Source organism: Colius striatus, chromosome 7 (genome assembly GCF_028858725.1).
Source record: "Colius striatus isolate bColStr4 chromosome 7, bColStr4.1.hap1, whole genome shotgun sequence".
Taxonomy (NCBI): domain Eukaryota; kingdom Metazoa; phylum Chordata; class Aves; order Coliiformes; family Coliidae; genus Colius; species Colius striatus.
In genome coordinates, this window is record NC_084765.1 from 25,408,896 (window position 1) to 25,427,410 (window position 18,515).

The following is an 18,515-nucleotide window of genomic DNA, read 5'->3' on the forward strand; positions in this document are numbered from 1 at the left end:
ATGACTTCAGAAAGAAGTATTATTTTCTGCCTATATATAACAAATGTTATACTGCCTAAACATCTTTCCTCACTACCTCTGATTAGGTGTAGCTTCAGAACAGTACTTAGTAGTAGTAGTTTCAGAGTTAGTGGCCATGCAAATCACAACAAAATCCACTCTTACATTTCAGTTCTCTTTTCTAACCACAATAAATGCCAAAGCTTATTCAGTTTATTTAACTTACCTACAATGAAGAAATCTCTGCTATCATCATGGCCTCCTTCAGGAACTTTTGCAACCATTCTTGCTCAAACAAATCTATTCAAATGGTTGGGACTCTGCCTAAGTCGGAGTGAAGAATTCTGAATAAGGCCCTTATTACATCAGGTAAAAAGTAATCAAAGGTCACGTCTTGGCAGAAGAGTCTGAACTTATTTGTGCCTGAGGGCAGGTTATTATAGTCCATTGACCTTCATATGACACCACTTAAAGCTTCAAGCATAATATCCACGTGTTTACAAACTGAAAAATGGGGACTTCAAATGTGAATGAGAGACTTCTTGAATCTGCAAGACCAGAGCAGTCAATTACTAAGTGCTGGCAAAGAAAATTGTGTAGCTCCTCAGACACCATGGATTTCAGTTGCTGCTTTAAATAGTTCCTATGCCACAGGCAGACCATGCAAGATAAGTGGTGATCTTTAAAGAAACATGACAGAGCTTTGTATGCCTGATTTTTTTAAATCAGTCTATTGCTCTAGTGCATGCTGCTTAAAGTCAGAAAAGTAAGGGTTTATATAGCGACTTGCAATCTTCTGCTTGAGTAGTTACTGGTGGAAATAGGTGAAGACTTGCTGAAAGAAATGAAACTCGTATGTAATCATTCTGGGCACTGTTTGACACTGGGTTTCCTGGTTAAGTGTAAAATATGCATGGTCCAAGTAAACAGGAATTTTTAAAAGCCTAAAGTTTGGAAAGCCCTTCCACCATAACTTGAGGAAAACAGCAAAACAAAAAGCAGAAACAATAAAACTCTACCTTTCTGAACCTTCAACTGCCAGAAAAATACATTTGGAAACACTTTCTCCCCCTCTTCCATTTCAAAGCAGTAGAAACAATCACAATTTAATCACAAGCAGCACAGTTCAAAAGAAGTCAGATCCATTTCTGTCCAGTTCTAACAGTAGGAAAACAGAAGAGGCATTTTAGTCCTTTCATACTCTTATAATTTAAAACTGCAGAGGGATTTTCTTTTCCCGTTTAAAATAATAATTATTATTTACATTTTAAACACACTCACAAACTAACACTTTGCATTCAGCTCTGGTATGATTAATTTGTCCAGCAACATATACAGGCAGAAGGGATAGCTTTATGACAACTGATTAACTACAGCCATATTATCAGTGCCTAAGTAATAAATATAAACCTGCAAAACTATAAACAGTCACATAAGAAACAACAAAAGCACTCCAAACTCTTTAATGACAATGTGAGCAAATCCCGGGGGGTGGGGGTAGGGTAAGGGGAGAAGAAAAAAAAGAGATAGTCTTTAGAAGAAAGAAAAGAGATAGTCTTTACAATGTCCAATATGTATTAACAAGTACAAGCCATGTCTGAAGAGGTAAAGCAATATAGGAAATTACAGCTTTAACAGCTGCTTATCACTACAAAAAAATAAAAACTGACATCCTGCCTTAGCCTTCATGTTTCAATACACGAAGAGTATTTCCTGGGCCATCAAAGCTGAACAATACTACTAACAGTTAATGGTTAACACACCGTTCTTGTAAATCCTTATTCTTGTGCTGTTCTAGTTAAGTGCTTAAATTCCACAAATAGATCCAGAAGATTGGTAGAGGTTTGCCCACTATTCCACACTCACTTCCCCAGTGAATGGAGCTCCACAGAACTTTGGGAAAATGAGACTGAGCTTTCATTGCTGACAGATTAAGTAATTGCATCCACTCCATATAATTTATCACCCTTTTGGGCAGCTTGTGTCATGGGATGTCATTTTATTGTAATTACACTGGGTGGGATTGGACGGGTTCTTGCTTCTCTTTGCCAATCTGATAAGCCAAATAATTTCTTCTTTTTACTTTCGTAGAAACTACATGTTTTAGATAAAAATAACCAAATAAAAATACAAGTATAATATACAACCAACAAATAGCAGCCTGATATCACCAAGCCAGAAATACAGCAATCACCTTTACTGTGGAAAAAAAATCCAGGACATCTGAAAACTTTCCAAGTCACTATTTACTCTCACATTATTGTCAACAGCTTCGTAGAATTTGCCATTTAGAGATAGGGTTGTCCTTCCATGCACTTCTCTCCAGCTAATCCAAATGGAGTATCAGGGGAATCTGCTTGATTCTGGATTACAGATTTTAGTCATAGGATATTTGAGTATCTAAGTGACGTTCTTCTCTTGGGGGAGTAGTATTCCATGTTCATACATATCCAAGTGCTGACCCAGCAAGGCCAGGCACAACAAATGTTATTCACCAAGAAGCAGCTTTCATGAAGAAGGGCTTTTAAAAATGGCCTCTCTACCCATCCTCTTCCCAAAACAAGAGCAGAGAAAACACATTCCAACTTAGGTATCATGACTCACACGGAAAGCAATGAACAGGAAAGCACCGGGCTTCTACATAACGTTACACATTAGGCTCACAACAAACATTTAACTGCCAGTTGTCCTGTTCTTTCATCTCACCAGGCCTTGCAGCCACAAAGGGCTGACCTTGCCCCACCTCTTAGGCAAGCAAGGTCCAAAGCATCACGTCAGCCCTGCTTCTGCATTGACAGAGAGTAATTTGGAAAGGTTCTGCTCACAGTTTTCTCTGTCAAACTTCATTCCTACACAAGAAGTCATCAATATAACCCTCAGACAAAGAGAAAGTTCAGATGTTGAAAATTCTGTGGTTACAGCAGTTATCCCTTGAATTTAACAAAAAGGGAGCACTCCTCTCTTATTTGTTCTAAGATTTTAAGAACTTCATTATAGGATAAAAGACACAATTTAGTAAGCAAAATGAAATTAATAAAAATGCAGTTTAAAAAGGTAGCTTTCTGAAGAACTGCATTTCTCTCTACACTTACCCAAATATAGCTATGCGTAACTTGTGAGTGTATAGTGAGTGTATAGCAGTATTAAAGGAAGGGGAATCCAGGATCACAGTTATGAAGAAGTAGATCCTCTGCAAAGAGTTGTGTTTTATCTTCTGAGACCTGTAATTTAAACAGAATATTTTTGGTACCCAGAGGGTCTCCTAAAGGCCTAATTTCCAGGAACTGACTATATGACACATATAACTTCGATTACAAGAACAAGTTACTAGCTCTTGCACTGTCTAAGAAAAGATATTTTGATTTGTTTTACAGTTGTGCTGAAGTGATGATATGGAAAAATGTTTGAGGAAAGGATGGCTCCATGCTTTAAACAAGGCTAAACTCCAAGATCATAGTCATATCAATGCTTGAAAATTATCATGTTTAAGCACTAGCTCATTAATGCAAATGAGTAATGTGAGCCAATGTCTGAGTTACCTTCATGTGCTCTGTGTCAAGTCATTCTGCCAGCACAAACTGAGCTTTTACCACAGTCCAGACACAGCATTAGTCCCTTTGGAGAAATCAAAAAGCATTGCCTACTTGTAAAACCAGGAGATACACAGTAGTAGTTCCTTACACGTGAAGGCAAGCATGTCAACAGCCAGGTTTTAAAGAAATACTGAAATGATGGTTAAAATGTCATGAAGACTTCATTGCTGAAACCAGAGGTCATTCTTTCCAATGACAAGTGCACATTAGCTGGGAATGAATGCCTTGAGCGAAAAGCCACTGAAGTTACTGATAACCTTTTCCTTCACTTTACTGTCCCTTAGATCAGAGCTTTAAAGGAAAGAGATAGTGGCTCTTATATTTACTGGGTAAAGAATCTACAGAACCAGTGGATAAAAAGTCTTTTTTTTTAAATAATTTTTTCCATATAAGGAGTATTGAACCTTCCTGTGAAGGGAAATTCCAAAACCAGGACCAAAATAAATACTGAAGTGGGATGCCAAGTAGCAGCAGCACAGGACTGATGTGAAATAGCCAAGAAGCAAGGTTTTAATCTACAATTTGAAAAACATAGTAATAAACCTATGACACACACACCACAGAATTTGGTTTTGTTCATATACAATAGATATTTTTATTCCAGTGTGGGGGTTTTGTGTGTTTTTTTTTAATCATAAAGTATTTTCCATGCAAATTGTCTTCAGGAAGTTTAACAGCTGGCCAATATCCTGTAATTATCACACCTGGTACATAGAGAAAAGAAATGGAGCAACATGACAAAAAGACTTCAGCAGCAGCACACAGCAGGTCAATGTTAGCACTGAAAAGAGAAGCCCACATTCTGGCAACTCATACATGAATCACCTAAACAACAGATAAGGCTACTTTCACTCACAAAGAAAATACTGAGATCAAATCAACACTGGAATATTTGTAGTGTGAGAACAGTTTCTGCCAAGAAGCCCCACATGTAACACTTGGTACTGCCACTTAAAAAATGTCTGTAGGTGGTGTTGACAAGTGTTGATAGTCTAACAGCAACCAAAATTATGAACACTGACCCATCTCTGGGAATGCCATAACCCCGCAGGGAGAAGCTACACAAATTTGACATGTGACATGCCACTCACAAATTCCCAAGAGAAAAGTGGGTGGGATGGAATATTCCAGGAGGAGATAAGAGAGTTGTTTTAAATTACAGAATTTGTTATTGTCAACTAACAAAATGAACAAAACTAAATAAAAAAAACCAGTCAGACAACACTGAAGCCCATGGTTTCAGCTACACTCCCTTTGTACAGAGTAAGATATGAGGCCAAATTCAGTGCCTATCAGGTCACTGTTTATCATTCATTTTTATTTATATCTGCCTAACATCCCCCTAATAAATCTTCTAAATGAAGTACTAGACCATATATTCTCCCTAAAAATCTAATATATGTGAACAAACTTGTTTACCGTAATGTACTATCCTGAATGCAAGTTATGTAGATGCAAAACACACAATAATCCACTCCCACACAACCTACTATACGTTACTACACAATCATGTCCATTGGTAACTTATTTAAATCATATATATTTGTAACTGAATTAGCTTTGCAATTACCTGATACATCCTCCAAACTGTATTTATATCAGGTTAAACTGCTTTTCTGAAAATAAAGTAATTACTAGCTGTGCAGCATATGTGCCTACTTAAGGGAACAAGACTTTTCATAGGCTACTTTATCCAGCTAGCACTATCACCACTGAAAGCATTTCACAATGAAAAGCTACAAAATGCTTTGCCTGTCTGCAGTGGTAGAAGTGATACTATCAAGGCCCGAACTATTTAAGAAGTTGGTCTCATATAGTAAGTTTTCTGCTCTTACTATTTTCCTACTTGCAAAAAAATAACCATCTAAAACTGAAGTCTGTTATGACAACACAACTCTACAGAGGACACAGTTAAAATTGCTTATGCATGTTTGACTTTGGAGTTTCCTGGAGTTTTTTAACCATCAAACCTTTCTCTAAAAGAGTAACTCAAAGCCATGCACTTAACTGTAGATGATAAGCCTGTTTTAAAGTGGAAAAAAAAAAAGCAAAATATCACTACTAAGCGTCTGACCAGCACTTCTTCACCTCCAATTTCCGTCCACCTACCATGGTAAGTGGTCTGGATATGACACTTCTGATGTCACATCACAGAGAATTGAAATTACTATGTGGAAAAATAGCTTTTCTGATGTCATTGTCTGCACAGAATCACATATTCAGGTCAATCTAAGACTTCAAGATGAATCTGTAAACTTTTGGGTTGCATTCAGATTTCACGCATTTTTTACTAGAACTGTTATTCAGTTTGTTCTACAGCAAAAGCAAAGGTTTTATATTGCCATCATAAAACTCATCACTGCCTATCAGCAACCTAATTCATTTTCTGCAATTAAATCTGCTGGAGCCCTGAACGAATCTGTTGTATGAAGAGTGAAAACACAGAAATTTTGCACTATGCAACATTTCCAAGTGCTTCATTAAGAGTCTCCAAGAGCCTCCAAGTTAAGAGTCAGGACGCTGGTTGACAGCAGATTAAACATGAGCCAGCAATGTGCCCTTGTGGCCAAGGAGGTCAATGGCATCCTGGGATGCATTAACTATGTGGCCAGTAGGTCCAGGGAGGTTCTCCTCCCCCTCTACTCGGCCCTGGTGAGGCATCATCTGAAGTTCTGGGCTCCCCAGTTCAAGAGCAATAGAGAACTTCTGGAGGGATACCAAGATAATCAGGGGACTTGAACATCTCTCTTAAAAGAAAGGCTGCAGGACCTGGAACTGTTTAGTCTGGAGAAAAGAAGACTGAGGTGGGACCTCATCAACACTTATAAATACCTAAAGGGCAGGTGTCCAGAGAACAGGGCCAACCTTTTTTCTGCCGTGCTCAGTGACAGGGCAAGGGGATAATGGGCACAAGCTGGAACACAAGAAGTTCCATTTGAATGTGAGGAAAAACTTTTTTCCTGGGAGGGTGACAGAGCCTTTGCACAGGCTGCCCAGAGAAGGTGTGGAGTCTCCTCCTCTGGAGGTTTTCAAAACCTGCTTGGACATGTTCCTGTGTGATCTGATCAAGGTGGACCTGCTTAGGCAGGGGGGTGGACTAGATGATCTCTAGAGGTCCCTTCCAACCCCTATCATTCTGTCATTCTGTACTCAAGAGGTTTCTCCTTCAATTCCAGTGGAACTGTTTCAGATTATAGTCCTCATCAGCAAGACCTGGAATTAGCCCTGCTCCTAAATAAAACCTGATAAGCTATGTTCAGGGCACAATTATGACACATAATCCAAGTCTCCTACCTACTCAACTGAAGGCCTCTATATGATAACCCAAACCAGCTGATCTCTTATCTCCAATTTTGCTAAAAATTCTCATTTTACAGAACTTTCTCCTTGAAAGGCTGTCTCTCTTCCTACTCCATTGTAGAGTAGACTCCATTGTCCCACTAGATTCTTTGGAAAAGAGGTGATGGGGGAAAAAGCATCAAGAACTATAGCTGTCTAATGAATTTCAGAAGTCTGAGCTGGCAAACTATAGCTTGATAGATCAAGTTTGTAAGAGTGCACTGGCAGTTCCATAAATATCACTAACTCAAGCAAATTTGAGCTATTTTCAGTTCTTGCTCTTGCCACAGAAGACAAAAGAAACATGCACAGCAAACTGACAGAATATGAAGAGCTAATTAGGCAAATATTCAATCCACAGTATTATATCCTTGTATTGAGCTACTAACAACTAGTTACTTAGATAGCAGTTTCTGATTAAAATATAAACCACACTGATTCATCATCAGAGAACTGACCACACAGGGAGCTACAAATATTTCTATTTCTTTTGTTGTCTAATCACATCATTGGCGCACCAACTTAAATCTCTCATCTCTGCTAGCAGACATCCTCATAACACTACGTAACCCATGCTGAAATGTTGAATGTAACTCTTAGCTTTGCTGATCTCTTAATCAAAAAAATCCTGGAAAAGGTGATGACTCTGTCAAGACACACAGAACTCTTATACTAAAAAGCTAATAATTCTTTACCTCAACACAAGGGACAGGTGAGGCAGAGAGATAATGAAAGAATACAGTCCTGAATTAGCACAAAGATAGGGAATAGAGAACAAACACTAATTTCAAAACGGCTGAACAGTATGTGCCAGTAGATATAAAAGCAACAAGAGACAGTAGTTTTTCCACACAACATATTAACCTGTGGAACTCACTGCTGCCATGTTTTATAAACTGCTCACACTTCTAGCACAAAAATCCCCCACATTTGGATGAATTACGGCAAGTGTGTTTAAGGCCACTGAATACACAAGTGTGGGCACAGTGACAGCTGAAAAAATGCAAAGCTATAGCTGGAGCAGAATAGGTATTCTGAGCTTCCCCTCTCCTATGGTGTACAGCCCTGGAGTCTGACACTGAACACGAACGGCTCGACTGTTCCTAGAATTTAAGCGCAGGAGAGGGCGTAATAAAGCCAGAAGCAGGGCAGCGTGAAGAGAAACACCAAACGCCAACCACAGTTCATGCGTTGCTCACTGTGCTTAGACAGACCAAAAGATCTGGCCCAAAACTGGAACAATTGCGACACGCATTCTTTCTTGAGGAAAGTTATTCACTTATTTCACTCTCTCATACAAACTTCTGGATTCAGCTGAGACTACGTGCAGTTACCGCTTCTGCTGGGACACCGAGGCAAAACCAAGCAGCTCCTTACACACCCTCTGGATGCTGCCCCTGGAAACCGAGCGTGCAAGCAAAGCAGCTTTGAAATGGCTACTTACAGAGCCAACACCAGGCAAAAACACGAGGCGCAGGAATCTCGCGGAGCAGACCCGAACGCTCTCTCCCAGCCGGCCGCGAAAGCTCCTCGCGCCACGGCTCTGAAGCCTAACCCGGACCGGAGCAAGTCCTCACCGCGGCCACCCCGAGCCCCGGCCCGCCTCGGGGCACTGCGCGCACACCCCCAGCCGCACCGGCACCGCCGCCCGGACGCCCGCTCCCCCTGGGAAAGCGCCGGGCCCGCCCGGCCGCCCACCCGCCGGCCCACCTGGCGCCGGGCTCCCTCCTCAGGGCGCTGCCGCGGCAGGGGCGGCCGGGCCGGGCCTCGCCGCGCCGCTGTCCCTCGCCGCGCACGTCCCGTCCGGTCACCCCACGACGAGGCGCAACTCCGCGCGGCGCGGAGCGAGAGCGCTGACACCCACACGACCTCCGGCGCATGGGAGGCGGCGTCCCCTCCGCCGGGAACGCCGGAGCGCGGCCCGCAGGGCGTCCCGCAGGAGCCGAGGCAGGTCGGCGGCAGCTCCGCGGCTGAGGGACAGCCTCTCCCCGCGCTCCCGCCTGCCTCCCGCGCAGCGCCAGCGGCGGCGTGCGGCCCGCGCCTGCTGCCACCTGGCGGCCGCGGCGTGGCGCGGGGCGGGGCGGGCCGTGCCACGCAGGTGGCGCCGCGCGGGGACAGCGGCGCTCGGGGCCGTCAGGGCAGCGAAGCGGCTGCCGACGGGCCGGGTGGATGAGAGGCCATCTGCTTCCAGCAAACCTGCAACTAGAAAACAGTGCGTGATTCTTGGCGCTATGCTCCCGAAAGTCCAAGATGTGAAACCAAGCCGGTAACAGCGATATGCTCGCACTGCGAAAAGCGAACCACAGACAAGCATAGGTGACCAGCGTCCTTCGTAACTTTGAGTCAGCATCTTAGCGGGGGGAAAAAAGGATCTGTCTCGGTTCCTGCTTTGTAATAAATGTACTGGACCTAAGATCCCTGAGGGCGTTTTTCATGAGCAGTGCAATAAAGTGTCCAGCGTGAGCTCTAAACCTTAGAACCAGATAGTCACTGGCAATAGTTCATTGCAACATTTAGGTTTATGCTTTTAAAAACCCTCAAAACTATTATTCTTGTGCTGGAACCAGCCCAAGCAGGTGAACTCATTTGCTTTAAAGTACAGCAAAACAAGTTGTTTTTTCTTGGCAACATTTTGGTCTCAATTACACTTGAACCCAGCCGAACCACTATAAGATGATGTGTTGACTGTGCTATTCATTGCACAAAAAAAAACCTCAGCTCTGCTCCCAAGCCTATGTAAATAGCAACAAGCTCTAACCAAAAGATCTACTGCAGAGAACTTAGTTTTTCCTATACGTTCACCAGGCAAGTGCCCCAGATTAGCAGTCCCAAGCAGTTTCAGATGTCCTGTAGGCACCATCTGATCTCCGTTATAATAAGACAGCTGTAGACAGCTGTATGTTAAAGACTTCTCTCTGGCAAAGAAAGGCTGCATTATACCACAAAGAGAAGGGTAGCTATACTACTTCCAGGAGATTGAGGTCTCACTTGTAGTATGTAATGGGTTTGGAAACCACAGATTTAATCTAGAGAGAATTGTTACAGTCCCTCCTCAATTATGCTGTGGGTTGGTATCAGGTAAACCTGTATCTGTAATTCAGAAGCTAGACGCCTATTTGGCAACAATATACAGTCTACCAGGAAGCAAATGCTGTGCTGCTCTAGCTATGATTTAATGAAGAATATAAATAAGTGACTAGTTGCTAAATCAGGTAACATGTGGGCAAGAATAGCTCTGGCAGATTACAGCATTGTAGCTCTAATCTCTACCACAGAGTAGATGTTCTACTTCATCTGCTCTTGACAATTACACAACTACTGTTTGCTTCCAGGTGACACACCTGTGGCCAGATGGACTAGAGAAAAGAGCTTCTTTTTGAGAACAAAGACCCAAGTACTTACATATTAATAAACTAATTTGTGTGCTTTGGCAACATGGTGGGATTGCTCTGCTTGAGTCAGTTCCTAACTCCTGATATTGGGGAAAGATTTCTTAACCTGTACCAGTCTGAAAATTAGCAACCAAACTCTATCAGTCCTCCGAGGCAGGAGGACTTGCTTCCACATTAGGGAATCTAAACAGCGTTAGCCTCCACCCTGGAGGTCCCAAAGGCCGGTTTAGCTGGGCACTGATAGCATTAGAATAGTTGGAGCCTGGTACGTTAAAGCAGAGACCACAAAAGTAGAAGCCTTTTCAAAAGCCAGGGAAAGTACTGGTGCTGGTTTCTCTTCCTGTCTCTTTTAGTGCCTTTACTCTAATGTTCCTGATCTCTCATTTTCTATTTGACTTTTGGAATGATTGCTCCATCCCAAGGGCTCATGCAGAATCCTCTCTCTCATCCCTCCATTTCCTCCTCCCCTTGTTGATGAACTATTCAGAACAGCACACATAGTGTGTTCCCATAGTGTGCAAGAGGAAGATGTTGTCATGCTGCTGAGGGGGAGAGGAGCAGTCCTTCCCACACCTTATCTGTGGATCAGAGCAGCTGACACTCATTTTTTTTCAGAACAATGGCAGAGCTACAAGTCTCTTCGTTACATTGCAATGTGGCTGTCTGAGAAATGTGGCTATCTAAGAAAAAAATCCCAATATACTCAGGCTATTGGCTGTTCTTTCCTAAGGGACAGACATGAAGGGGATTGTGAAATGACATCACTCTTAAATATAAAGCAAAACATAAATACTTGACAGAAAACAGCATTCACTAGTTTAATTTTTTTTTTCATGCAATAATCCACACAGGAAACACTTGTTTGATGTTTTAATTTGCTAGCAGAAGATGCAGTAGAAAATAATATGTTTGTGGGAAGTATTAACTCACAAAGAAAAGAAAACTTTGGGTGAAGGCAGGAATCAACCTGCCGGATCATGTGTTTGGCACATGATGATCCAGCCACATCTTGTCTCCTGGTGCAAGGGCAGCAATGGCCACCAGCACCACTCTCCCAGTAAGCTCTAAAGATATAGGTTTGTGATGCAAAGGGTAGCGGGGTATTTTTATTTTTAAAGCTGAAAGACTTCCCTGCCCCTGAGGCAGTTCTTTGGCCAGCTGCCTCAGTGAAAGAATAGGAATCTATTTCAGTTAGTTTCATTAAAATTCTTCGGGTTACAGCAGCCTGGGAACAGGACATTAGTGCTACTTTGAAAATTCAGATTAGATTACATCATTAAATGATAAGACTGGCAAACAGATAACAGAATAGAACAGGAGTCTGCCCCACAGGACTGAACTGCTGCTCGCTAGTCATGAAGAACCATCTCACACTAACACTGGGAATGAAAGTGTGTGAAAATCCCCATTGGGATAAGGAAAGAGAGAATCTGCAAAAGAAGATCAGATTGTAGTAGAGTAGGAAGCTAGAGTTTCTCTCCCTTGAATTGTTTCAGCCACTTATTTGTTCCAATACTTCTCTGTGAGCCACTAATTGTCGCAGTGGGATAGTTCTGCTTCATTTCCTTCTCTTTGTGAGATCAGGCGTCAACATTGCAAAGAGTTAGAAATCTGCTGCCTAGTATACAGAAGACAATGTCAGATTTGCAGCGTGTCCAGCACAGGTCAGTGGCACAGTTAAGCTTTGGAAAGTGCCTTTTATACAAGCATTAGGTTTCAAGATCTGGGAGAAGTGGGAAGAAACACTATCACAAACCCCAAAAACAAATAGGAAAAAAAAATCCTAAATGAATACATGAGTTAACTTGTAAAGCTACCTTTCCATCTAGGCCAGCAAGCTTTCTCTTCACCTCTAGATCTGTTACTTGCACAGCAGGGTAAGTTGACTTTCTAGCCAAACAGAAAAGGACTTCCTCCTTCCTCTTCAATAACAAACATTTCTCTTTGGTCACACTGGAGGACTTCTCCATGTTCTGGATAAGCACGAGCCAGATCATGTACAACTACATAGACCACATCTCTTGTTCTTCCTACAATGATACATGTAAATAACTTTTTCTTTATGTGGACATGCTAACTACATTTTTCCATTGCCTTTTGCTAATCACCATCTTTAGTCCCTTGGAGCTACTATTACAAAGTTTGCATCAAAGAACCTGTCTACACATGTTTGTTGCTTAAGTCTTCTCTTTAAAGCACCTTCTTCACAGCAGGAAATAGGAATGAAAGACAAGCAGCAGGCTACATCGATTCAGGTGAAGGAAAAATATGCATTTAGGAAAACATGCAAGTCATTCTTGTGTTTCTTATCATTACTATCTAACAGAAAGACTGCAGACCTACAGCATACACAGCATGTGCTGGTTTACATTTATTTTCCTTTGTTGTTTTTCAGCTGTATAATTTAAACCTTCTTTCTTTTACTGTATCTGTAACTACAACACATTCTAATATTTATAAATGGAGAGTGACTTGGCACAATATTGGGTGCAGTCTGTCTGCCATCAGAGAAGCATTCTCCAAACGGACCTTCCCGCCTCAAAAGCTGGGAGATCCAAACTGCTTGTTTAAAACTTAACTTCCTACAAAAATAGCCATGCATAGCTGTAAGTCTATTGACAACTGTTAAAAAACTGGAGATCTAGGCCAAAACGTTGGTTAGAAACCTTTTAGTGACCAATTAGATAACCCATAAGTGGGAGCAAAGGGTGCCCATGTTGCTCAGAAACAAGCAGCCAGGAAGCAAGGCACTGTGCTAGGCAGCAAGCCTATTAATGCTTAATATTGCCATGGAAGAGACAAGAACTCAACTCTTGGACCTTAGAAATAATCATAGACCTCACCATCTTTTATAGATTTGAAACTGCAGATGCCTAGTCATCAATAATCTTTGCCTAGGACATATTTATCTCCTCTCGATGCAAAGGAATAGTTATGAAGACCTAAAAATAAGAGTCAAAGTTCTGTATTCTAGTTGAAAAACAGCTGTAAGACAAGGTATAGGAAATGCTGAGTAGCAGAGTAATATAAACACCCAGCTCCCTCAAGGTGCTCCTAAATCAGCGATTTATCCATGAGAAAGCATGAATAGCAGCACTCGTATGGCAAACATAGTACTGCTTGCCACAGTAGGCAATATGTAGCTAGAAGCTTCCAGTAGAGGAGCTCCACAGCCAAGGTAACCACCTCTGTTAAGCACCATGAGGACGGGAGGGGAAGAATCCATACGCTGGTTCTCCTTACGCAGCTCCTCCTCACTCATCACCAATTTTGCTTTTTCTCTATGCTGGAGCTCTACAGTTGAGCCTTGTAAGCAGTGTGAGAATAACAGGATGATATGGAGGAAATTGTTCTTGAGCATGAGCTTTGACCCTTCCAGGCGGTGAATATGAGACGCATGGTCTGGACTAGTCCCTGGCACATTAGCTGCCTTTGTGAAGTTATTTGCTGATTCAGAGGTGTGAAGCTCTAAAAAACACTGTGGAAGCAATGGCACTGCTTGTGGTACTGAAACAGCATGGAGTCCTCCCGGGCTGTTACGACTTCATAAATATTTACTTTGGATAAACCTTCTGACAAAATTCAGTTTGGTTGGGTTTTTTTTTTCTCTTTTTCCTCCCAAGTGGGTTCCCAGAGTTAATTTGCTTAAGGCAACACATATGACACAAGAATAAGCCCTTTGAATAGGGATGCAAGTGCTTGGTCATGAAATGAAAAAAAGACTAGAAATCCAATGATCGTTGAAGTTCATGTTGTTTGTTTGATTTACACTGGATTCTTTGTCACTTCAGTGCTATTCCTGCCAACACATGCCAGAACTCTATTGATTATGGGCTGAAATACCATTGTGAAGTGTTTTTTTGGATTCTACATTTATCAGTTTTACTTTTTGTTTTTTCCCTCCATTATAGAAACAATGCAGTTTTAGCCATGAACCTCTTTCTCCAAGAAATCTTCTAAGCTACACCTAGCCACATAATGGGCATTATTCTTTTCTCATTTGCAATATGAAAATTAAAGTAACATAAGTTATTTCAGTGAAATGATACCTAATGCAAGTCATTAGAATTAGGTCTAATATACTTTAGAAAAGTATTATTTTTCACTCTAACATGATTGTAATTGCCTTAGTGTGCTACTATACTAGTTAGCAGTCACAACAACTGTCACCCAGTCAAAATCAGCACTTGACTCTCCCAGTGCCATGCCCAGGAAAGCCCTGATCCAGCAGAAAACCATCAAGAGGTTACAGTGAATAAAAGTACCAGAGAACTGTTTCCCCACTTTCAAGGGAAAACCAGACACTTCTTCCCCTAGAAAAGCACTTCAGTCTTTAATGTGCTTACGTGTTTTGCTGAACTAGCCTCAAATTTCTAATCTTTTCTTCTCAGCAGAACAAGATGAGAAAAGAACCAAGAAAAAATGAGGACAGACAACAATTACATCTGAGAAGACAGAGGAAATTAAATATATTACATAAGACACTTTAATTATGCTCTCCCTTGGGAATGGCAGAAGTAGCTTGGTAGACTTCAGTAATGCAGGAGTCAGGTATCAATATTTAATTTGTACTCATTATTTCTTGCCCCTGGACTTCAATACACATCACTGCACCTATATCAGACACACAGGCAAACCAAACTCACATATCTAGCTTGGAGGAGAGACTGTTGTCTGACATTTTTTTTTTCTCTTCAACATTACCTGCTTCCCTGATCCTTGGCTGAACTTTAAATTACCTGAAAGCTGTTGACACCGAGAAAAACTTTAGTATACAGACTCAAACACTTGCAGAATGCCTAACCTGGAGAACAACACTGAGAGATCCAGCCTCTGTGATACAGCTCTGATCTGATGCTTGAATGCAAGTCATTGGCAGAAACGCTCCTATCATCATTCCTTGTCATGCTGTCTGCTGGCAACTTGATGCTAAATAGTTTAACATTTGTATCAGTGACTCAATCAGGATAATAATTTGAAGCAGAAGAGAGTTGTTTACAAAAAATAAATAAAAGGCTTATGGATGATTTAAGTATTGAGCTATGAGGCTTGCTTTCCCAAAGAGTGGACATGCCTAGATGTTTTTCCCCTGATTCATGAAAACAGTTGGACTACAGGCAACCTGCAGACTGATCTGCAGGCAAATCTTATGTCAAAACATTGACCTATCCTTAAAACATTTCCAATGCTTGAGGAATAGCCTGAAAGAAAGCATTGTGGTTGCCCCCTCCCCTGTACCTCCCGAGCATTAATATATCTGCATCATCTTTTACTTGCACTGGAGGGTGTTAGCCCTCATACAGTCAAGCTTTCCATTCTATACTGAGAAGAATAAAAGTGCAATTGAACACTGTGTACTGACTGAATTATTAGGTTATTAAAGACAGAAAAAGTTGGGGCGGTGGAAAATGGATGTGCTCTCAATTTCCCTTTTTGAAAAGAAGGGGCTTTTTTAGCATGAGGCATATGCACACAGCAGTTCAGGGAGAGCATGTATGAGTTTTCCTTTTACAAAAAAAGTCACAGCCAAGACTATCCAGCTGCTTTGTAACACACTTTCTGCACTGTGAAAAATCATGTTTACAGCCAAATCCCTATGAGCACAATGTGAACAAGATTTTACCCTGTCCTCGGTAGAAAAAGAGAGTAATTTTGGGGCAAGAAACCGAGACAAGTTCCACATAACTCAGGAACAACAATTCCCTCATCTAATAAGCCCACCCTAGGGTTTATTCTTGAAAAGTTTACCAGCAGAGTAACTAGAAGTCATCCTAATACATTTGAATATATTTTCCATGCTAGATATTCAGATCATAGATTTAGCATTATATAGTCTAGCCCTACTTTATATTGCCTAATATTCAACAGTTTCATTAAGTCAGATTAACCACAAGTGCCAAAGAATTATTGTACAAAACAAAACACAGTTTTATTCCAGTTTGGGCTCTTAAGCAGCATTAGGCTGTACTGAATTTTTTTAAATCCTGTGCTTTTTTTGTCTTTTTCCTAAATATAGGTGTAAAGTAGGTTGTCAGTATAGTCTTCTTCCTGTCCTATTCCAAACACTTCACACAAATAACAGAGATTTCATAGTAAGAAGAATCTCTGCTGAAACAATGCTGAAATGAGCTACAAAAGAATCTCAAGTGGCACAGCCCATCCAGCCTTACTGTGTCTCTTTCATCTAGCTATGCAGAGCCTCATCTATATCTAGCTTACTCCCTGGCCAGGCATAGCACAAGGATGAGCTGTCAACATAAAGCCTGACACAAACTCAGTGGACTCCACACAGCCAAAGGCTGAGCCCTGATGACAATCCTTCCCAACAAGCACTTGTGCAGCAGCTCATTAGCTGCCTGTTCTCTCTGTAACACATGATCTGGCCTGTCACAGAAGTTGTTGTTTCTAAACCTGGAGTCAAATTTATCCACTACAGCAAAGTAAAAGGAGAAACATAGTGGGTGGACAGGAGAGGGAAAATAGTCCAGTTAATGTAAAGATTAACATGAGGATAATTTAGTAAACTGGACTTCATTTGTTGTCTTTCTTTGCATAATGTAGACAGAACTCAGTTCTCTTCAAGTAGATAGTCTATAGACTCCAAGAATCCAAAACAAGGGACAAGCACAAGTAAGCACAACTGGATAAGAAGGACCAGAGTTCTTGGAACATCGTGGTGTGGGCTTATTCTTAGGACTACTGTGCACTATGTACCACATAAGAAAACACACATAAAACCTAACCTACATAATACCAACACCTCTTCAGCAGGACAATTATACATGCAAGTATATATTTTTTATATACATATATATACACACACACACAGAGCCTCAGGTAGTTTCTCACATTCTATAAAGAAATAAGTGGAAGTACTTTTGTAGAAGGCACTTTTTCTCATGTTAGAGGAACAATTTAAGAGATGTTTAGAGAGTGAGAGCAATACTTCTCACTATCTAAAGATCAAATTCCCTGGTTGCTATAAGTAGGCATTGCTAATTTTTTTCAGGAAAAAATCGTCCTTATGCATTTCAGCTGCACAGAGAGGACAAGAAGTTCACATGTAGCTTTGAATAGATGTGTTTACAGGCACAAAAGAAGACAAACTTAACCTTACAGCTACGTAGCAATTTTTCCATTTGCAGCGTTTCTGGATCTTAACTTTATAGTTCATGTAGTTTATTGCAGCTCTGTGGAGCTAATTAAAATCCTTCCACAAAATCAGATAAACAAGAGGAACGGGGGAGGGAAAGTGTGCATTTTATGTACTGTCTATTCATCTCAGATGAAGCCTGCCCCATGTGTGCAATCAAACATCTGTGAAAAGCCTGCACTTCAACCAGACCATTCACTCTTTGCATTCCAGTTTTGATAGTTGGTTCTTTTTTTGAATTTTGTGTGTATGCATGCATGCACAAGTTGGGGCTTCAGCATACTTTCCACAAATGAAGTACAAAAATAAGACAGTTTACATGACCTTTTAACATAAAAGCCAAAAAATCTTCAGTCCTTACACTGTAGACAGATGTTTTAGAAACTTCTGATCTGAGATTTTACAGGAATTAAGAAACATTTGTAAATCATAGGTACTGCTCACATTCTGACAAAAATCAAAGTATAGGATCTTCCAATACATGAGATGATCCAAAAGGGAATTACATTGATGAAGAAATACCGTGTGGATTTCAGCCAGCTGGATCAGACCCTTACACTGCAAGCAAGAAACAGTTTATGTTCAACTTTTAAGAAATTATTTTATACAGAAAGATGGGCCCATGATTGCTTAAGAGTTCATATTCTTTAGGGCTCTAAAGTGCACAGTTTGTTTCCTAGTTGTGGCATCTCCATCTGCCATAAAGTCATTCATTTTGTTAGCTGTTACTCCTGATGGAACCTGTCATTTTACTCTTCTCAGCTACAGCTTGCAACGTACAGAATACAGAATGGCACTGATAAGCTCTGTATGAAATTTCTTTAGTCACACCAACATCCTTGCCTTAGGACCTTGAGAGCTGTGAGATGAACTAAACAGTTTAGGTCAACTTCAGCACTGAGTTCAGAGAATCATCAACAGAGAAGTCACATCTATTTCTGCCTGAGAGATAAATCTGCCTACTTCTCCATACCTGATCCTTCAACAGACAGACCCAAAGAGCTGCAATTAATTCTGCCTTATTTTGTCTCATTTGTC

The 18,515-nt window shown here is 41.1% G+C and overlaps 1 protein-coding gene across 4 annotated transcripts in view; it reads right to left on the minus strand.

The window, feature by feature from the left end:
• The window catches only part of THSD4 (thrombospondin type 1 domain containing 4), a 345,093-nt gene that overhangs the window by 293,480 nt on the left and 33,098 nt on the right, over positions 1-18,515 (minus strand). The window contains exon 1 of one of the 4 annotated variants that reach the window (XM_061999824.1): positions 8,643-8,908. The exons of 2 other annotated variants lie outside the window; for them this stretch is intronic. The gene's annotated coding sequence lies outside the window, so the exon portion shown is untranslated. Of the gene's footprint in view, positions 1-8,376; positions 8,446-8,642; positions 8,909-18,515 lie in introns of those variants that run through there. One more of the 4 variants, XM_061999827.1, reaches the window with a different exon arrangement.